Source organism: Gymnoscopelus braueri (assembly GCF_963280865.1).
Source record: "Gymnoscopelus braueri genome assembly, chromosome: 12".
NCBI lineage: Eukaryota > Metazoa > Chordata > Actinopteri > Myctophiformes > Myctophidae > Gymnoscopelus > Gymnoscopelus braueri.
In genome coordinates, this window is record NC_137614.1 from 30081682 (window position 1) to 30105354 (window position 23673).

General features: G+C 40.6%; 1 protein-coding gene across 2 annotated transcripts in view; it reads right to left on the minus strand.

Annotated features, from left to right (window-relative positions):
• Nucleotides 1-17495, minus strand: part of slco4a1 (solute carrier organic anion transporter family, member 4A1) — a 38862-nt gene extending 21367 nt beyond the window's left edge. The window contains exon 1 of one of the 2 annotated variants that reach the window (XM_080445305.1): nt 17378-17495. The gene's annotated coding sequence lies outside the window, so the exon portion shown is untranslated. The remainder of the gene's footprint in view (nt 1-17377) is intronic. The other variant, XM_080445306.1, reaches the window with a different exon arrangement.
• Between the last annotated feature and the right edge of the window lie 6178 nt (nt 17496-23673).

Genomic DNA, 23673 nt, shown 5'->3' on the forward strand with positions numbered 1-23673 from the left:
CGGCTGCCGGGTAGTGGAGCTTTGGCTCCCTCATGGCACGAGATAGGATTTTAATGTTGTTCAGATTTGTATTTTAATGCATTTTTGGTTTTGTTTTTAAGTAATAAGAACAGGTGTGATTGTTTTTAATGACTGTGTTTATTTTGTATTAATTGTCTTCAGTTTTTTGTTGAATTATTATTACTTACAGTATGTGTGTTGTCTAGTCTTGTTTATACTATGTTTTCCTCTTTCTGTGTTGCTACATGGAAACCAAATGTCCCTCAGGGGATCCATTAAGTATCTCTCTATCTATCTAATTATCTATCTACGCGCTTTTTTTTATTGATTTAATACTTTATTAGTCAGAAATGTAAACAGCACATTAAGACTAAAAGGTCCTGGGTACTTGTTTTCATGTGATCCTTCAGTTGAGCATAGCGTTCAGTGCCAGCTTGGCCTCAAGGTAAACAGTGACATACCAAATGACATCATGACAGACTTGATGAAAGAGATGCAGTAATTAAACAGTTATTATCTTGTTGCTATCTTAGCTAAAGTATATCCTGCACTACGTCAGCGATTATTTTTATTGTCTTGTTTTCCACTAGTGTTTTGGGGTCAAAAGGTTTACAGGCTGATCTCAATGGGTCACAGGAAAAGCGTATTTAACCTCATACTCAAAGTGTATTCAAACAGTGAAACAGACCAACATATTCTGACAGCAGTCTCTATGGTATTGCACAAAAAGCACATATTTCCGTATGTGCTTTCCGTAGGGGGAGCCACACTGAATGCAAAACACTATGTCATTTAATTTAGCAAAACTGCAAATGGACAGTCCACTCCAAGGCGTAGCATAATTTATACTTACATACAACATCTAATGTAGAGTACCCTGTTAACCTTGTCCTCCATGTAACATTAGTAATAAGTTAAGAGAGTGGATTCAAAGGTTCAATGGAGATATGCTTGTGTGTGGCTTGTATGTATGCGTTTAAAATGTTTATTTTGGGTGTTAATGGTTATCATATGGGCACCCACTTCAGTGTGTGAGCCTATCAGTAGCCATAAATTATATTAGTGAACCATTTATACTCGGCTACTTGGGGTGATCTCGCTGTTGAGCTTTGTGACAACCACAGACATTCCTGCTCAACCCCTTTACTTCAGAGGTGCACTGTTTAAATGTCACAGATCAAATAAGAGATGAATTAACTTCCTGAGCTTCCAGAAATATCCCAATATCAAACAGATTGTACACAACCTATTGTTGATGTTAGGATCAACTACGTTTGCAAGTCATTCTTTCTAGTTTTTTTCCAGGAAACACATGAAATCAAAGCATCAGTTTTTACTGACCCGTGAGATAATTGCTTCCAGTAGCTACATCTGAATACAAGTCAGATTTTAACCACATGAACCCTCGCATCCCTATATTGGGCAAAGTTTAAAAAACAAATAGCAGATCTACAAGCTCATGTTGGCGAATAGATTGATGTAGATGTAATAAAGATGGGACCAAGTATAGACCCTTGAGGAACACCAGTCATATGGTTTTAATGGGTTTTTTCTTTTAAAGGATTGTTGAAGGCAGCAACAGATGGTAAGATCAAATATTTTGTCACATTAAAATGAAAGAATGTAACGTCGTCTCTCGCGTCTCTGTTATTATCAATATGATAGTGACGTCACTGATGCATCCTTGGTATTTTAGCAGTGACGTCACGGACAAATCCTTGGTATATTTATCCTTATATACACGTTCGCTGTTTTTTGTTTATGTTTTTTCACGGCTCGCGCTACTCAAACACTAGCGGGATTATTATTTCTTGTCAACATTCAAGTAGAACTATGAGAAGGTATAACCCAGCTAAAATAATGTGTCATTATAAAAATATATAAATGATATATGATTAGCAGTCCACTTCCTCCTGTCGTTACGGATGGATTCACATTGCAGCGTTCCGTTCCCGAGTGCGCAGCAATCGGACCCGAGACTACCTCCCCAGGCGGTCTCGGGTACGGTACGGTGATCCGTTCCGGGGAACGATACGCAACGTTCACACCAACCCAAGTGGTCCGGGGTGCGCACCCGGGACCATAGTCTGAATCCGCCCTAAGTTTCATTCTGTGTATGAAAGAGAGATAGAGTTAGAAAATAGCAAATATTGTACTTTTTACTCCACTTCAATTATTTGAAAACTTTAGTTACTTTGTAGATTTTGATTATTATTACAAAACATACATTACCCACTTCAGCCCTACGTATATATATTTCGGCCATTTGAAAATAACCGATCTACAAGCTCACAATGCCATTGTGAGCTTGTAGATTTTTATACATTTGAAAACTTGTGAAACGGACATTCTGCAGAATGACTACTTTCTACTTTTGGTACTTTAAGTACATTTTGATACCAATACTTGTCAACTTGTGTACTTTTTCCACCACTGGAATCAGACTGTAACTGTACCATAAACACTCTCTATCCATGGAGCATTTCACCTCGGTCAAACACGACACATGAAAGCTGTCCAAGTCCCCCTGACCTGAGCATTCAAGCATGGTGAGTATCTGTCTTCCCCTTTCTATTTGTTGGTTTGTCTTTCAGCATGCCTGCTTTTACAGTCTCTGTTCCTGCATCTCTCTCTGTTAATTGCTACTTGTTGATTTTGACATCTTTTTCAAAATGACAAATGGGAATGAAGTGAATTTGTATTGAAAACAACTTTGTGCTTTTGATGTTCATGATGTGTTTTTAACCACATGAACCCTAGCATCATTGCGATGTGAGCTTGTAAATCGGCTATGTTCGGCAAAGAGATTTGGTGTAGAGGAAAAAAAAAGGAGCAGAACAAGTATAGAGCCCTGGGGGATACGGGAAACGTATATAAGATTTAAAGGTAGGGTAAGTGATTTGCTTTGGTTAAAATAAGTGTCAAATAGCTCTATATTCTGATAGTACTCATTGCTATAGAGTGTTTGTTCAGTAAAAGGAGTCTCCTTGTCTCTCCAGCTCTTTATAAAACAGAAAATGCATTTTCGTTTCAGTTTCAGTTTCATTTCCAATTTTATCCAATCAGGATAGAGAACTCAATCAGGATATAGATTAAACAAGTGAAATTGGAAGTGATGACACTAAGAAATGAACAGGCAAAATTGGAACTGGAACACTATAAAAATGAGGCTTAAAAATCTGTACTTTCTCCTGATTGGCTGAGATTTTGACACCTACCGGAAAATGTGTTTTCTGTTTATTAAAGAGCTGGAGAGACGGGGAGACTCCTGTTACTTTACAAACACTCTATAGCAATGATTATTATCAGTATATAGTGCTTTAACCTTTTAACAAAATACTTTTTGTTTTAACCCAAAAATATCACTTACCCTACCTTTAAGTGGTTTGATTTTAAGACAAATATACCCTCTTTCCCTGGCGCTATTTTGGGGAAACTGGCAAACCATCGTGAAGTAACAGTCAACGGTGTATCCACGGCGAGGTAGCAAGGTGGGTTGGATTAGGCAGAATATCAGTGGGTGTGTTGCAGGTGCATTCAATCATGATCATCAAATGATCGCTTTCATTAACTTTAAGAGCAGTGTGCTGGGCTCAGTTCAAGAAAAACCTTTCTCCCAAGAGCAAACACACGCAGTCCCAGTGAGGCTAAATACTTTTTGAAAGGACATTACATTGTGCTGGCCTCTTTCTTCTCACTTCACGCAAGGTGCCTCAAACAACCTCCAACAGCAGATAATGTAAAATGACCTTGGAATCGGCCACCAAATCCATTGCTCTGCTCCACATGTGTATCTGCTTGTTTCATGCAAGTTCTTACCCTTAAAGACACAGATCAGACACATCACAATTACACTAGTACCCTATACTTCAAATAGTGAAATAGCAGATATACAAGCAAACTTATAGATCTGCTGTTTTTGCCCATTATTCTTCCAAATGTTCTTCTATTTTTTCTAAATGTTCTTCATGTTTACTGAATGTTGTACAAATTTTGCCAAATGTTCTTCTATTTTCAGTGTACATTCTTCTATATCTTCTATCTATTACATGCCCAGAACAGAGTTCTTCATGTGGTTAAGAACTAAAGATAAGATAGATCCTTAAATGTTAACTTAACACATTTAAATTCAAGAACATGTACCATCAACCAAGGCAGGCTCATAGAAATACACAGAATGAACATTCCCTTTCATAGCAACACGGCTTCCGTGTCCAAACATGGATGACGAGGTAACAATCCATGCGTTGGTTATTTGGTAATCCATAGCAATAAGTGTCATTGGGTCCCCCATCAAAGTAGGTGGTTGTAGCGCTTATGGTTTTTGGCTCACAGCTTATCGGACTCCCTCTTTCTTTGGTGTTTCGCCCAAGTGGGCTCTGTTCTGAGGTTAGGTTTCTGTGAGGTTAAGGTTAGGTTTATGCATAGTTTTAGTGAGGTTAAGGTTAGGATTAGGGTTAGGAATAGGCATATAACCATGCCCACTTGGGCATAACACCAAAGAAAGAGCGAGTCCCCACAGCTTATGCCCACTTTTATCTATAGGCAGGCCAGTCCCCATCACAACTCCCCATACAGTAATAGGCCAGCATACAGTATCAAGTATCAGGCAACAGATCAACCCCATTGAGGCCCCAATTAACAAAGCAGGCACTGACCCAATATTGGTCATTCCGCTTGGCTGCAGCTGCAGAGGGCTAACATCAGCCAGGCCCCGCAGGCAACAGAGAGGACTGCTCATTTTCTCCCTCTCACCTCAATGGCAGCGGAGCATCTCTGCCGCTGTAGCTACAGCACTACACAATTCAGCTCACTCCTTATCTTCCTTTCTCTCCAGGGTGAAATGTAAGCTTTTTCTTTGTTTTGCTTTTTTGTTGTCGTTTTTGCAGTAGCCAGCTGGGCAAGACGCCTAGCTGCGATCAAGTGTTCCTTTTGGCCTGCCTTTCGCTCGCACAAAAGAAAGAGAAGGAAGCAGGAGGACAGAAGAAAGAGTGAGATACAAGGGCTGAACAGAACACTGTTAATACAGGACCATAGAAATACAAACGTATAGAACAAACTTTTCCTAGCATAGCAACACTGTGCTTCTGTGTCAAACACGGAAGAGGACGTAATCAATCCATGGCAGCCTCCATGACACGTTTGTTCAATGCAGAATTGTTCTGAATGCATTCAGGTCCCTGCAACCATAGCAATACAGTAAGCATCATCGGTTTCTTTGAAAATCTTTTATAATAATTAAAAACAGAATGTAGGAAACAGAAAATAAAGGGGTATTCACTTACAACCCATACAAATTGGTCTGCGACCCACATATGGGTCCCGACCCACTGAAACACTGAAACAGTGCACTAGAATGATTGTGCAGGCTAGTGTTAAAACTCACTTCCAGGAAACTGTATCATTCGAGCGCCAGTGGAGGAGGGTACAGTAAATTACATGTGAAATGGATTTGGAGTGGAATAGTTTTTTTCATCTACTGCATAATCTATGCCACAACCGAGAGTTTGGACTGGCGATTGGGTGACTTGAACTGACTTGACTACAACGCTGTTGTAAGGTTTTGGTCATAGACATAATTAAAGAACATTAGAAAGGCTAAAAGAACAGGAGCCAACTGTAAAATCGATAGTTAATTTAGCCCAATCACAATGAGGAGTAGTTTGCAGTGGCTGGCACTAAAGTTTGATAGGTTGCAGTGAGCCACAGTGTGTGGTGTGAGTTACTGAATTGGCATGGGTCTGCTGAAGAACTTCATGGGTGTGGTTCTAGGAATGGACACTGTCAATGTAGAAATGGTACAAAACAGCTCTTCATTAACAAAACTCTTTGTGTATAGAGATTAATTTCATACATTAAAGGTGAGTTAATTTGCATACAGGTTAATTTAATTCTAACAATAGGAGTATGATATAATGATGCTGCTATACACACTATGATGTCTATAGCAGTATTATTAAAATTATATTTCAGCTACATCAACGCACACCTCCACACTCACGCACGCACGGGTCGCACACACGCATGCGGCACACACATACACACACACACACACACACACACACACACACACACACACACACACACACACACACACACACACACACACACACACACACACACACACACACACACACACACACACACACACACACACACACACACACACACACACACACTGCCCTAGTTGCTGCCAGACATGCCAGCAGCACTCACTGCGTCGTGTTGCCTCGTAGGTGTAACCATCTGGAAGAAACGACCTAGAGAGTCGGCCAATCAGAGGCTGAGATTCCAGACTCGCTGGCCTAGTAAAGGAGGCGGTGGAGGGGATCGCCGAGCAGAAATGTCAACTAGAAAGCTGTACACTTACGACCTATCTGCCTGCCTGCCTGCCTGCCTGGAGCCATGCGCAGCTTCACACACTTGTGTGCACAGTGAAATGGTCAACAGCAGTGTTTAACCAGTGGTGGACAGTACTCACCAAAGTACTCCAATACTTGAGCCAAAGTATAGATACTCCTGGTCAAATATTGCTCAACTACAAGTGAAAGTTTCTCTGTCAAATGTGTACTTGAGTTAAAGTACTGGCGTACTTGCTTTTAGAAATACTCAAGTATTCAAATTTTGAAATACTTTGTTTTTAATATCATTGCATTGCTGTATTAAAATGTAGACATCTTCCCCCCAAATTCAGATTTTCCAGAATTTTTTAAAATATCGATAATCGTGAAGGATCTAGACTTGAGCTTCTATTTTCACTATATTTGAAATACGGCTTAAGTGGTTAATTCATAATGTACTTGTGCCCTTCCTATAAATGCAGTGGAGTCAAAAGTACAATATTTGTCTTTGAAAGAGTGAAAGTCATGTATCCAAAAATACAAATACTCAAGTAAAGTACAGATACTCAAAACATTTACTTAAGTACAATATTCAAGTAAATCTACTTTGTTACTGTACACCACTGTGTTTAACACACAATAATGTAACACTAGAATGTACTGTAACCACAGCATAACACTGGTTAAACTAGTTTGCACACAGCTACATAGATGAAAGAGGTTCATGCAGAGATTACACAGTAAACTCCTGAGAGTTCACAAATGGACCCAAAGTGAATTTGAAGCTGCAATCCAAAACGTATTTTAACTCATTCAGTGCCACATGACGTCTAAGACGTCACGTGGCCTGAGCGCCCTGAGCGCCACGAGACGTCTAAGACGTCATAGAAAATTCTGAAAAAAACAAAAAAATAAAAAAATTAAAAACAATGTTCAGAACCCAAGATATCATGATTTGAAAATATTGAGCTCCATTCACTCTTTGTTTAACTACTTACTAGAAAAGGCTGTATCTCGGCTCCTAAGCACTTTTTTTTACTATGAACTCAGAGCCAAACTGCCATAAATAACCATGTTAATGAATAAAACATTATTTGAACTAATCTTTTACTAATCTGGTAGATTATGTTAATACAATAATATAACACCTGCAGTGGTTGGAGGTGGTGGTGCCCCTATTACTGGCCATGCAGGGCTTATGTCTTGGAAAAGCAGTAGAAATGTGGTCTTCCACCTGACGAAGGAAACCTGGGTTCAAATCCCAAGGAGGACCATGAAACTTACAGATTGCATCTTAAGTCTGCAGAAATGTAGACGTAAAGGGTACATAAAGGGCTCTCTCAGAGCACTCGTGCACGTGACTTTACAATGTGATAGTGACAGCCCTAAGCCCTCACTCACAAACTTTTAATTCAGAGTCTGGGGTATACCCCACAATGCATAGCGTTGTTGTGACATTAAATACGGAGTTAACAGGGTATCCTCCGAACGTCAATCATTAAATATGCAATTTTGTCAATTAGTCATAAGAATTACAACAAACAGCAGTGCTTTCACACCATTCTCAAAGAGAGACGGAATGCAGGAATGAAGAGATATTTAGCATCGATGAAGGACAAGAGATAAATAAATTAGTCAAGTTTAGTACAGGTGCAAATATATAGTATACAGAATAAGGAAATAATAAAACAGAGAATAATGATATACAAAACCTTAACTAAACACCAATTAAAGAGAACAGAATAAACTAAAGATAATAATAACAAGTAAGACGCGCGAACGCGGGAAGCGAACGCAAAAAAAAAAGAAATATTAATGATTTTTTTTTCATTAACCAAAAAAATAAAAAATAATCTGCGTTAAAAGGAGCATATTAGAAAAATACAAATTCAAAAAAAGTTTTTTGGAATGTTTTTGAACAATTCAACAAAGTGTTTGAAGTACCTGTTTCACCCACTTCCGGGGGGCGGAGCCAAAATCCGAGGCCAAAGTATTTGTTCGTAGACCCCCACTTAGGGGGGGTAGAAAAAGTTTGGGAGCGATTCGGGCACTTTTAATTGAACATGGGGTTTCAATGGGGAGTTTTTAGGAGCCTTCTCCGGGGCGTGGCTTCCGGGGGAAGGGGCGGGCTTAAACGCAACCTTGACAGGTGTGTTCAGTTTTCAAAGACCTTTCATTTGATGTAGGGTACGTCTATATTGGACATTTACTTGGCTGCACACAGGCAGTGCACACAATAGTGCACACGGACACACAGACACACAAGCCGAGCACGGTGTCATAGTAAGCTCCACTTGCGCGGAGGCGCGCCTTCGCCGCGCCTCCTTCCGCTGCGTTCGCAATAAACACTCACAGCCTTTAAAGAACTGAAAAGCGTAATTGCCGGTAAGCACAGTGTAAGAGTTTAAAAAGTTATGGAAATTGTCATGAATGAAGGACTCGCCTTCAAAGTGCTGTCCCATAGCCGTTTATATCATTTTGAGCCTCTCAGACTCAAGCACTTACCAAGTGATGTCACTTAAGTCTGTAAGGATTCAGGGCTTACAGCCTTAGGGAGCACATTGGAATTGGGCCATGCTTTTGGTAACGTCATATTGCTTTATGCTGCTCTCAGAGCTGGGCTATTTCCACCTAGGGGTGTGAATGTCAAGAGTCAGTGCTTCACATCATACAAGTACCGTTGACACGAGTCTGACTTGACGCCACCCAAGCTAGAAGCACAACTGGGGAAACCAATGAGTCATGGACCACTTCCACTGAAACACCATTTAATCGAGACGTAATGACACATAAAATGCCAAATAGGACGACATTTATGCACAAGAATTCGTTTAACTCCGACGGTGTGAAAATTGACCCGTAAGTACATTTTTACACTCTTGAGTTAAATTAGCAGACACTTTTGCTGTGTAGGGCTGGATTTTATAAATTACAACTGGAATGACAGTGAATCTCATTTCTGCTGAAAAGACTCCATTCAATTTGCATATTTATTACGCATATGGCCACTGCGGACACATTCAATATTCCGTATTACTAGGGGGCCAAACACGTAGTGCGTAGGCACCCTATTGTATTTGTTAGTGTTCTTCGAACACTTTTTACGAAACTCGGCAGTATTGTAGAGGGTTATGAAAGACTACAGAGAAATGAAGCTCACAACCATTGGCCAAAGGGTGGCGCTATAGCACTCAATCGGAAAATGCAAACTTTGAACAGGCATAGCTCATGAACCGTTTGACCTACAGCTATGAAACTTCATTACACATTATGCGTCTCCTTATGAGGAACAATTTTGTCACTATGACCTATGACCTCTGACCTTTAGATCTCCCACCATTTGTTATTGTTTAATTCCAACTTCTCTTGAGGGGTTTGATCAATCTTCACAAAACGTTCTATACACAATATTTGGACCGATATCTAAAAAAGCTTTTGGGAAAAAGCTTTTAAGTGAAAAGATTAAGCCTCTATGAGCCAATAATATTTCAGTTTTACTACATAAATGCAGTCACATTTTTTGCAAACTTTGCAGTATGGTAGAGGGACATTCCAAATAGTGCTGAAACCAATCTTACTCCAATTGGCAAAAGGGGGGCGCTATAGCAATCATTTGAAAATGCAATCTTTGAACAGGGATAAGTCATGCCTCGTTTGGCCTACAGTCATGAAACTTACTTAAACGTGTGCCTTGACTCATGAGGAACACATCTGTCTACACACAATCTATGGACCAATCCAAATCCCAGTTGAAGAGCCTCCATGCATGAGCCAATGAATATTGTGAAATAAAGAGACTACGATACCCAGAATCCCTCAGTACTGTTTTCAATGCTCATTAGATAGCTGTATAGGTTCCTTTCTCTCAATCACAGTTTGGGGGTAGCAGTAGTTCAGGAGGTAGCGTCACTGTCTGTACAGTAAGTCACATGGTCCCTGGTCAAGCCTTGCTTTATGCAAGCTTCATTAAAATTGCCGCACACAAATCATGACCGTATTAATGAATGCATGCGCGCTTTTTAAAGATAAGAGTAAGAGTATTTATTTTCAATGTATGACATATTACCTTATAAAAATAGCCGACTACAAGCTCACAACCTTTCGTATCGCAACGCATTGTGAGCTTGTAGATCGGCTATTTTTACTAGTTTGGGTTACGGAGAGACATCAAATTTCTCTTTTGGTAAATGGTTTGTGAACCACTGATCTAGAGTAGTGTTAGTGAAACAGGGGCCTAGTTCATGACAGAAGGAAATTACTTCATGCTCGCTCATCAACAAATACCAACAGGCTGGCCATAGCTCAATGGGTAGAGTGGCAGCCTGTGAGTACGAAGGTCAATGGTTCGATTACTGTCCCCGGCCATGGGGTGAGGTGTCCATGAATGGGATTCTTATCCCCTAATTGCTCCTCTGAGTGCTAAATATGACCACCTCAGCTGGGTAAAGCTGAAAACTAGTTTCCCCTGTTGGGATCATATGGTCTTTATTATTATAAACAGTAACCTGACCTCCAATATTGACCTGTGAAAACAAAAAGGCGGCGCTACGTAGCTTACTGTATTTGATATTTTAGGCTTAAAGGCAATGGGCATTTTTTTCTCTCAAACTTCTTACAGTGGTAGAAGGGCACCCATGACATCCACTGTCGAAATATGACTAACCACACAATGTCGACTAACCACACAATATTATTGTCGCTATGGGGATAAAATAAATATTTTATTTAAGTTTGAATTCTGCATTATAAGCAACACAATACAGAGATACCTGAATAAAGAAGGTGCTGGAGCAACTCGGCAACAACAACGTTTTGATGTCAGATTACATCTTCGTACGGTCATCAAGATGTAATCTGACATCGAAACGTTGTCCTCGTTTCTTCTGTGCTCTGCACCCTGCTATTAAAATAAAAAGGCTCCAATCATCCGAGTTGCTCCAGCGCATTCTTTATTCAGTTATAGTGAGAGGGACCGGATCAGCCTTAATTTGGCTTGAGGAGCGGTGGAATATCCCTTTAATCCACAATACATGGATTCATTACAATATCCACAATCGCTCAGCATTCTGCTCAGCTGTTTAGAATGCTCATTTGTTAATTGCATGGGCTACTTTCTCTCAAGTTCAATCTATTCTGTTTCTATGGCTTATTGTGCATATAGCTTTTTGCATATTGTTTGCTTTTAAAATTCGTATTCATTCACTTCCAGTAGGTGTGTTCATGCGTGCCTGATACATTCATATCAAGTCGTCAATCAAACAGTTCAGCGCACCATCTTGTTCCCACAATGTCAGGCAGCCATTGTATAATTAAAGTGAAATTCTCTTTTCATAATAGTTTAATACAGTATATACTTTTTATCTTTTGTATAACTTTTACCAATTGTATTACTTATTTTTGTATCTATCAAAAGGGTTAGGGTTAGGGTTTAATTACCATTATTATTATGTTTAGCTAATAAAAAGAGATAAAGCCTAATCAGTGGTGTTTCCTTCTCTATTTCACAGCTCATCTAGGGTCAAAAGCCTTGTGGGAGCACACCCAACTAGACTGTGATCTATTCTGTCAGAATGAGGCCAGGCAAAATGTCTTGAACCATAAATGACCTGTACTGCAGTGCACTGGGATAGCATGACTTGGGTCATATTAAAAAAAAACACTCAAACTAATGTTACACTTAGGTACATTCTTTTGGCAATAAAAAGTGTAGGATGGTAACTCATGAAGAGAAGGTGGGCCAAAGCCTACAGTATAAACTATGACATCTTTTGGGAGCCCCCCTGTTAGCTCAAGGCCCTATTAGAATCATTACAATGCTCACCTCTGTTCAACTCTGATGGAGACCTTAAAGTGTGAGCACCAGCAAATTGACCTCGCTAAAGTGAAGACACAGATCACAGATATCTCAAAACCCCCTAAATATATCAAAATATATTTTTGATCATAATGATATGAAAACACAAAATAGCCAATCTACAAGCTCACAACTCATGTTGCGATGTGTTGTGAGCTCATGCTGCGTTCACACTGGTAGACACAAAAGATACAAAGCTACACAGCATATTTGTAGCTTTGTATCTTTGTAGCTGAAGTTGAAACCAGCTCAACTTTTGTGTAGCTTTGTAGCTGTTGTAGCTGTTGTAGCAGCTACAAACGTTGGATGTATCTGTGTATCTTCATGTTGCTGGCTTCCATTGAAAAATAAATGGTAGCCTGTATCTTTGTAGCTGCCAGTGTGAACGCAGCATGAATGATCCCCCAGAATAGGATTGCTAGGATTCAAGTGGTTAAAAAAGAAACTATTGCTCAGTCTCCAAAAATCAGGCCGAGGTTTAAATTCTGTGTCTCACACCACATAGGCATGTGTATAAGTCTCTCTGTTAGAGTTATACACTAGTAATCAAACACCTGTATGAAGAAATAAAGAATAAAGCAATGGGTTGCAAGGTACAGCTGTGTAGAAGACGTTTTACCTCTTCAACCTCACAGGAAATGCTGAGTCACTGATCTGACAGCCCACGTGCAGGATGCACTGACTGCAAACTAGGCTACAAGACATAGTACTCACATATAGAGGGTATGCGTGTGACATCATCATCAAACCCGGAAGTTATGCAGGAATGCCTACTGAGTGTCAAAAAAATACTTTCTGGCCTTGACAGCCCATGCATCCAAACAGAAAAGTCATATCTGATTGCATTAAACAACATTAAACAATGTTAAACTCACTTTGCATGTTGCTTTGCCACTCGCTTTGCCACTCGATGTGCCATTCACTTTAAGCATGCGCATACCCTCTTATAGTGTGTAGCATGCAAACATGCATGTATGCACGTACACTAACTGCTCGATATGAGCCTGCCTCATCAAGCATAAATAACAGCAACAGTCCAGGATGTGACTTATCTTGATTGAAGCTGTAATACGCAGAAGTGATGAGCAGAAGTACAAAGTAAAAGCTGATGGGCTCATAGAAAAAAATGTCGTCACCATAGACGGCTTCCTGTTTTACTATAAATAACAGTTCTATTTGTAATCACTCGATTGTGAATTAGATTCAATAACCCACAGCTTCTGTATATCCTCCATTGTTAGCTCCTTAGTTCCTCTCTTCCTACTTCTCTCTTATACTGTACACACACATGTGTAAAATCTGTATTCCGTTGATTGATTTGATGACAATTAGAACCGCCATTGGTCAAGTGGTCCATGTATAAAACAAATAATGATCAATAATGAAAAATGTACCCAGTGGGAATGTGCGTGCAAAGTTTCACAGCAATCGGACACTGCATTCATGATTTGAGGCATTTTGTTCAAAACAGGCCACTCCTGCAAACTTTGGAAGCCAATCTTAGCCAATCAGGATGGAATATGAAGAATCTGATAGATCTGTCTTGATGACGTGACTATAGAGATAATATGTACCGATTTGGATTATGTTTGGACAAAAGTTGTAGGAGTAGCCTAATATCAAACTATTTGTTTTGCAAAAATCGGCCTCCTGCTGGCGCTATAACAGGCCGATGTGAAAAACTTGTCAACACAGACAGAATGACAATACAAGACACACGCACTCACACGCGTACGGACTGACAGGGGCGAAAACATAGTCTCGGGCCTTGGCCACGCCTTCGGCCTGATGGAAACAATAAACCCATACAGATTACCACAACAGGTTCTCACCTAATTTCACAACAGTTAAATAGTTGTCCTGTACAGTAAGCAATGTAATTTGCAAACCTTCGACAAACCAAAGGAAAAGTCGACTTAAAAAAGTATCAAACACTTAACAATGATGAGTAAATTACAACATTCACTGTAAATGAAGATGGATAAAGACAATATTATTTGAAAAGCACTGACACACCTCATCCCAAGGGGGTCTTTAAAAAAAAGGGCAAGAGGGCTCCATAACAAGAGGTACAACAAAGTGTTTAATTATATGCAGTACAGTAATATTGAGCACTGTCACACATATTCAGATACACATGCACCCAAACTTTGACACACGCGCATGCAAAACAAGACTAGTAACAGCGTGGTCTCCCTGTCCAATCTCCAGCTAGTGATAGCAAGTCATTACAGATCTACCGGTGGCCACTTTGTGAACAAATCTTCGGTGTGCCTCTCTGTTCTCTGTTACAGCAAGATATAAGCCAGTGTTAGGCAATGAAAATAGTCAATCTACAAGCTCACAACGCATCGCAGAGCTTATAGATCTGCTATTTTCGGTGCGTGACACGGTGCACAACCATGTATAAATCAGGTATTAAGCTTTGGTATCGTGGCATCTTGGGTCATCTTGGGTCGTGATTTGTCTGCTTTTGTGGGGACAGACAAAACCACTCTTCTAGATAGATCGGCCGTTGGCCATGCCGTAAGAAGAGCAGCCAAAAAATTATTGGTCAGTATGATTTGATGCGTTAGCCTTTATCTCTAATGCTGTGTGCCAACTGGATCTCATCCAGGCAATATCCGTTTGCCAGGCCCAAAATGAAGAGCAGGTGGTGTGTCCCCAAAGTAGAACCAAGATTTTTTTTGTTGCTGCTGTTAAGTGCTTTGGGCAGGAGGATCTCCCAAAAGCACCTTCACGATCACTTTAGCTTAGACCTACAACACTGTGTTTTCTATTGCCATAAATAGAATATACATACATACATACATACATACATACATACATACATACATACATACATACATACATACATACATACATACATACATACATACATACATACAAGAAATCTTTGTGTGATAGGAACTTTTTCTTACGTTAACCACTTGAACCCTATTCTAGGGGTAACATTGCGACACGTTGTGAGCTTGTAGATCGGCTATTAACATGAATCCAACACATTAATTGAAAAGATAAAGTGTAAACAAACACAGCACTGATGATAGTGCTGTCAAACAGGTTTATGAAGCTATCTGTGAAATCTATGCAACACAATTGTTTTTGTCAATCTGTTGTGATCGGCTATTTTTGCCATGCAACACCGCCGTATGACGAAGCATGAAATAAGCCTTGCATGGTTTTAAAGGTGGTGACTGGTGGTCATTCAGCTGAATTGCCCATCTGCAAGCAAGCACCAGCTCTGAGAACAGCAGTGTGACACCGCAGTTCTACAGTTTATTGAGCACACACACAGAGAATGGAATGGACCCTTTGCCCAATCATAACTGATAGCCTACAGAAGTATAGATAGAAAACATGATGATGTCATGTGGTACAAACTTTATGTTAGGCATACAGTTTCCTGTAGAAGATCTAGCACGCCGGCAATGGACTCTGATAAACCGTTTGCGTACTGGGGACGGCTGCTTCAAATCAACAAATTTATGACGAGTGTGGCGAGCCTGAGCAGACTGCCGAACACATAACCACCACCTGTCCCCTGTACAGACCACCTTCAGAGGCCGGCCTCTTCCAAGTGGGACCACCAGAGGCAAGGGCGTGGCTACACATTACTGAGTTGGACATTTGAGGAAGATACACGAAAAAAGAAGTACTGTAGGCACAATATAGGACTGGAGTAGTAGATAGAAAAGAATTACGGTGTCAGAAGTGGTACAATACAAACTCTGTTAGGGATACAGTTTCCTGTATCACAAGCATATCTATATGATTATACAGCTTACGAATGATTAAATGTAGAGATACTGGGATGTGAGTCAAGCCTTGGGCATATTAAACAGAACAATTCTGTGTTCATTAATTATCCCTCTCTGTATTACATGGGAAGTGTTTGCACCATGTGAGGCTAGAAGGTGACAGAAAGATTAAATAATGTTTAATGTAAAACAAGTTCAACACAATGAAATAACAGCTTCTGAGTTGACCTTTGCTCTCTCTCTCTCTCTCTCTCTCTCTCTCTCTCTCTCTGACCATACTGTAGGTCTATAATCACTGCACAGAACAGGTGCACCTCATGGTTCATGTTCAGGGGATTCCACACTGTAAAATACGGAGTGTTACCTTAACATCGATCCCCCTTAGTTGCAATCCATCTTGCACCCTCTTGACAGTACCAAATGGAACCAAAGGCACTGGTTCCCTTTGTACACTTTATACAAAGGACCTTATTGTGCAGTGAGCATCCAGTGGTTTATTTTGCTGCTGATCTAAGGGGAGACCTGAGGGTAGGCCTAGAAACGATTTTAACCATAATGAATGATGCCCATGACGTTGTATTTTGTGCTTGGCATATGAGCTACGTTGTCTGACTCTGAGCAGAGCACAAAGGAAGCAGCGCACACACACATGCTAGATCTGGATACGCCATGATGATTGCACGAGGGTGAAATGTCACAGTAAATCTTCATTTAACAATGTGTCTTAGAATAACAAGAGTTTCAACAGATGACGCACGTGGCAGCATGTCATTTTTGAATGGTTGGGTATTCCTTCCCAAAGGACAGCTAGTGGCACACCCATGGCTACATGTTGGTCAAATTTGCAAATTATAGACAAATAGGCAGGCTATTTCTTTTGTCGAACGACAGAGGAATGTAAGTGCGCCACGCGTTGAGCTATAAATATGAAACGGAATTGTCACAATTGACATGAAATGCTGCGCACACCGACTCCGTTAGACCAAATGCCTGTGCAACAGCAACACGCCCTGTGGATTTCATTAAATATAACAGCTCAGGGTCTCCACGTCTGAATGTAACGGATTAACACGCATGCATGCAGTTGTTGAAACTGGACAACGTACGGCATGCATCGATACAGATTATAGACAGCTGTGGCTGATAAATAGAACTGCGGTGCTTTGATCACATTGTCAACATGCGTTGTTGTAGACGGTGTCGGTGGTAAAAGAAAGGTATCTTTTTTTGCCATCGCGCTAGACATGTGTGGGCCACAGTGATGAACATACCACTGGCACGCACGCATGCACACACACACACGCACACATACACACACACGCTGCTGATGCTGGGCACAGGGACGCACTGCCACTGTTGATCAGTGCATGTTTTTATGTATCCACTATGCAATTGCAGTACAGACAAAATGGTCTTCTTACCTTGAAATACTCACAGGAAAAATGTAGGCTTAGTTGTCGTTATCTCATCCACAGGTCTGTAGTCAACACTGCTATTAACGCGGTTCATCATTATATGCGTCTCTGTCGTGCAATGGATGGAACGGGGTGGGGGGGGGCGCGTCGATCGGTCGCTAAGCGCCTCTGATTCCGAGTCGACAGTGTTGCCATGTCCGTTTATTACAAGCGACTTTGGGCTTGTTTTTCTGTAAAGTTTCTTGTAAATATTGGTGGTTGCGGTTTTTTGGGGCTTGTTTCGAATCTAAAGTGTAGTTGCCTACCGGTATTTGGGCTTGTTTCTTAATGTTGTTTATAAACCAGTGGTTCTCAAACATTTTCATAGGACCCCCAATATTCAAAAAATACCTTTTTTCCTCCTCAAAATGTCCCCCCATTTTTCTTTGTTGAAAATAGCAGATCTTCAAGCTCACAACGTGTCACGACGCGTTGTGAGCTTGTAGATCGGCTATTTTCAAAAAGCCATAGCCTAGTCGCTGAATTATTTTGGGCTTGTTTTCATATACCTGGTTGCTCATTTCTGTCTCAAACTCTGGCAACACTGCCTATAGATCCCATAGCCCGAAGAGGCCGTCGCTGTGATAGGCTGTTTGGAATGGAAAGGGAGTTTATATTTCGTCGTACGGCTGTTCTTTCTGTGCACTTGAAACATAAAAATAGCAGACACTCTATATACAGACAGTCAAGCTCACAACGAGCTTGTAGATTGGCTATTTTTGGTGTAGGCCTTGAGGGGAAAAAGCAGCCCAAGTACAGAGCCGACTCAGGTCCAATCTACTAAAGCGGTTTTTAATATAGCCAGTAAGGGCCCAGGCCAGGTGGCAAATCCTGGTATTTTGAAAAGGTCTATCTAAAATTATTTCAACATTATAACCCTTCCCAATCCTAAGTGGTAAGTATCAGCCCTCCCTTAATGACACCAACTGTTGAGAATGAAAAAGAAAAGTCATACATAGAAAAAAAGGAGAAGAATTCTATACCTTTTTCGTTCACTTACCAAGCCAATGTTCATAATCACTACCACAAACATAGTGTCACATATACACTATAAGGTATAGCCTACCATCATCATATTATAGCCTATTTTCAGATCTTTTTTTCTTCTTCTTTTTTTTTACTGTATTAGTATCTGAGTTGTCTTTTCGTTATGAGCCCTTTCCTGGCTGCGAAGGAAAGACAGGAGTTGGGGGAATCGAGATGCCACGTAGTGTAAAAAGCAAAGTATCGAAATTCAGCTGCAGGGAGAGGCAGGGAGATGTCCCTGACCACTGCCCCACCATCCTGAGATGTTCTGGTGATTAAAGGGGAGAAACATCAGTGAAGGATGGCTCCCAGCTGAAGACCCTGCAGCTGGTATTTAGGTACTGGCTGAAGTGGGCCTGACAGAAGTGCCCCGAGAGTTTCCAACACCAACCTGCCATATTCAACCATCAGGCCACCAGGTGCAAGCCTGGCTCAGGGAGGAGGACACCCCTGCCATGCAGAGTCCAGGGTCACTCCCTGGTGAGCAAGGGGCAAAACCTGTAGTTAGGGGCATGCATCCTGGAAGAGACCAATCCTCTAAGAGGGATTCCCTTTGTACATGTCTATTTTATTTCTCCTGTGTGTATAACGGGTTCTTTGTAACGTCTCTCTTTGAGATTGAACTTACGGCCCTCAAAAGAAGCAAATTAGAAAAGAATGCTGAAGACTACTGAGTCCCACGCCAGAGAGAACGCTACACACGCAGCAGCACATGGAACCAGGGGTTCCACCATCCGAATCCGATCTTGCTCAATCCAGTGATTCCACCTACTCTCAAGATGAGCGTTTTTAGACGCACGATCCCACGGCCAACGAAAGAGAGGAAGAGGACGAGGCGGGGGAAGAAGAAACATCAGCATACACATCAGCATACAGGAGCAATAGCAACGGGCGATTCATATCTCAGACTGTAATCTTACTTCTGCTCAACTTTCAGTATTGGGAAAAGGTATTTTGTTTGTTCCTAATAATAAGGTTAACATGTTCAAACTTAAAGTGGACTGTTATAAGTTTTTCAGATTGCTAAATCTAAAGCATCATTTCAGAAATACAGATCAGTCTGTCTACACCTGTTAACCCTCTGAATAAATTAAACAAGTCATCCTCTTTCTCACAATCTGTCTGTGTTTGAAAGGAAAGCACGTAATTGATTCATCAATTCTCAATTCACACAATTATCATCAAACCTGGTTCTATTGTGGTACAGAATACTATAAGTATTATGTCACTGAAGGTAACATTACTTTTTATAAATCTCTTCCACACAATCCTACTGAACAATTACTTAAAGATATAGGGATAAGATGTTGCACTCCGTGATAAGCACATCACTAACAAACAATATGAGTTCCTCTAGGTTGAATTCCCTTCCACACCAGTGGTGGCGAAAGGGCCTACTCTGTGTGAAGCTTGCATGTTCTCCCCGTGTCTCTCAGGGTAGTTAATACCCTCACAAAAACATGTAGTAATCCTGGTCGCTATACCGCCTCCCCCATGACAGCCGGGGCGCCTGATGGAGGAGAAGGGAACTGAATAACGTGTTCCTTCCACGCGCCACGTCCAACCAGGGAAACTCCCCCCTGTCAGGTGACAAGAAGGTCAGTTGGCTCTCATGCATTGAAGGCATGAGCTCGGCCCTGGCCTCCCTAGGCTGGAGAGGGGAGTGTGGCGCCCAGGATCACTTAGAAAATTGGCACCGGGTGAAAAATAAGGGTTACAAAATCGTGGGATATTTTTTTTTATTTATTTTTTAAAAGATCACCTAGCTGAAACTGAAACTGAATCTAATTGGCTGAGGGAGGAGTTGTGTGGTAACCATCCTTGTGGTAGATGCACCCACTGCTCAGCCACACCCACTTCAAACACTAAGGTCTTCTATCACCCACATACAGGACAGAAATACAAAATTAAGTTTAATCAACAACACCACCCATGCAGTTTACATGTTGAAGTGTCCCTGCAGTAATTTATATTGGTCAAACCAAATGCTGAACACATGGCAGCCATAAGAAATGGAAACATGGAGTACACTATAGCAAGACATTAGAGTGAGAGAGGATATGGTTCTGCAGCCACGCTTACATTTGTGGGCATTGAGAAGGTCACGCTGCCACCCAGGGGGTGACCTCAAAAAACTTTTACTGCAAAGGGAATCATACTGGATCTTCACATTGAACTCAAAGGAGCCATATGGCTTGAATGAAAGCTTAGATCTAAATTCGTTTTTATAATTGCTTGTTTTTATTTACCCTTATATGGCTTAATTATCATGCTATATCTTGCATTGCCCGGTGCTTTTCATGGACTGTACTCACAGACTTGCTTGGCCAACTCCATGACTTCCTTGCCATAATGTGAACTTGGGAGCACTGATATAGTGGAGGATTTTCTGGCTGGATGTGCACGAGAGCTACCTGATTGCACACACACATTGCACATGCCGTACTGTGTGTGTGTGTGTGTGTGTGTGTGTGTGTGTGTGTGTGTGTGTGTGTGTGTGTGTGTGTGTGTGTGTGTGTGTGTGTGTGTGTGTGTGTGTGTGTGTGTGTGTGTGTGTGTGACCTTGGGTACCTTGGACCCCTTATGGCAAATCCAAGCCCAGGGAAGTTGATATGAGTCTCCATGTCTGTCTAATAGGCCTATTAAACGATGGTCAAAGAAGAGAATAATTAATAGGAAAGAGTATAGCACAGCGGGGCTCATAAACCTTATAAGCTTACAATAATGAAGAATGAATCAAATCAAATCACTTTACTGCATAATACTGTGTGTGTAAAGCTTGTATTGCTAAAACAAGACCAGGAGATCTGGTTCTGCCAGACCCAGAATGAGCTTTACTTAATTACATACTTGTGACATAATAATGATGTCATGAATAGTTTGTGACGAAAGGGGACAGTTTTTTTTTTGGCTGGGGCCGGAGGACAAAGTGACAGACTTTTTTTTGGCTGGGGCCGGAGGACAAAGTGACCATGCCCATGTATGGACGAAACAGGTACAAAGCCTCATGTAAGCCCGACCCCTTGGGTCTGGCAAAGACACATCTTGGGGACAGGATGTTACTGCAATGCATACACACGAAAAGTTACTGGTTACTGGACACGAAAGTCATGAACCTAGTATGTCGACAGGAATGGTCAAACAGAAGTGGCAAACAGGATGAAGAAATGTGAATGTAATCTGTAATTTGGTTGTGTTATACCGTACAACCAACTATAAATGATGCTAAAGTGTGATATTAATTACATGAACTCATTTTACTATGATGTACTATGATTTTGACAAAAGGGTTATTATTGTGAATTATTGTTGATTTAATTCATGTTGATCCTTTGAGATTGAGTCCGTCCCTAATATTACTTTTTGGATCCTGAAGAAATAATCAAGAATGTGATTATATTATTTTGGTTTATTGTATTGTTTTATGACCATACTGTATTACTGTATGTCTTGAATCATGTGTTTGAATTGTACTCAGCTTGAAAAATGTAAGTATGGGGCTGTTTGTGCAGCAGTGACAGTGGAGCAAGATGTAAGTATGGGGCTGTTTGTGCAGCAGTGACAGTTGGAGCAAGGGGCCCTAGGAAACGGAAGGGAGGGGGGTTTATCAGGCTATAGGAAACCACGAAAAAAGGGGAACTGGCTGAGGTGTAGTAATTAGAATATGTGTACAACATCTGATAATGAAATGGGGTAGAAGTGAGCTGTGATCTGATGCTTATGAGTGATGGAATTACCGGTAAGTGTTTATTATAATAGAAATGTGGAATTAATCATGACTGATTGTTTTATGTTAACAAAGGACATTAAAACATTATCCTTTAAAGTGAGGATGGAGAGACTAGACTAAGGGTCAGCCGGACATAGGGTCAGCCCAAAAGGTTTGACAAACAACAACAATTGAGGAACCAAATTGGGCAATGCCAAGAACCGCAATTTGGACATGTAAAAATGAAGACATTTAAAAATGAAGACATAAACATGGTAAACATGGTGTTCTGCAGGGTTTTAACAGTTGGACATGTCCATATGCCGGGGATCTGCACGGTTTTGTAACTTCTTTGTACATCTGTGTTTCAGACGTGGTCAGCTGTCCTCTGTACATTTTCCAATCAGCACTTTCTTTTGATACCCAAAAGCCACTTCTATTTTTGTGTATGGAATAGATCAGTTCATAATATCTTTATGATCATAAACATTTCCCATCAGTGCAGCTTTGTTGCAGATTTTTAGACACTTTCATTCTACTCTCCTTATGGGGCAGTATAGGGGCTCAGGAGTATTTGTATGTTGTGTAATAATTAATGTTGGAATGTGTTCAATTCATTGTTATCCATGTGGCAAAGTGACAGACTGGTGCATACAGTAATGAATAGGCCTAATGCAAGATATATCTCAAATAATATGACACAACAACAATAATCATGTCTCCAGTATATCATGAGTTTTTCAGTGACAAAGTATACTAATGTTTTTGTTGTTTTATTATATATATATATATATATATATATATATATATATATATATATATATATATATTTTCTTATACATATATGCATTCGATCGGCTGGAGGTTGTAGAAAAGTACTGCTGGTAGCAGTTCCATGGTCTCCCCACCAGAGAGCAGTGCTACATATACTTTATTGTTATCGCCTAACTAAATCTTACTTTTAAAAAACATTTTTTTATCTTTTATCTTTTTTTAAATAGTTTACGTGTGTAATCGGCTCAGGTTTTCTGCATAGAATACTACAATAATTGCCTAGATATTGAGAAAGTTGTAAGGAATCTGATGTAGCCTTTATGGGTGTGGTATTATTTGGAAAACGAAGCTGATCAACGTAGCTTCATCTTTGTCAGAGCCTATCAGACGTTGGAGACAACATGGCATGTCTTTCGTACTCTAAGGATTTAACCTGCTCCATTTGTCTGACGTTCTTCGTGCCTTGATCCAGTGAGCCTTCTCTTTGGACTCTCTTTCTGTAGTAGTGTGTGACAAACTGTCTGTCGATATTGAGACGGTACCCACAGTGCAATGAAACTGTTCCAACAGAGGAGTAAAACCTCCCGAACAACTACATTCTGAGAAACGTGGCTGGCTGGCTGAGAAAGCTAAAGAAGCTGTGAAGATGAAATATTTTTTACACAAAGTTCATATCTTGTCTTGGGTGGAGGTGTGAGACAAAACTGCAAGTACGGCATGTAGTCTACAGTAAGGCATAAAAGGAATTTTCTAT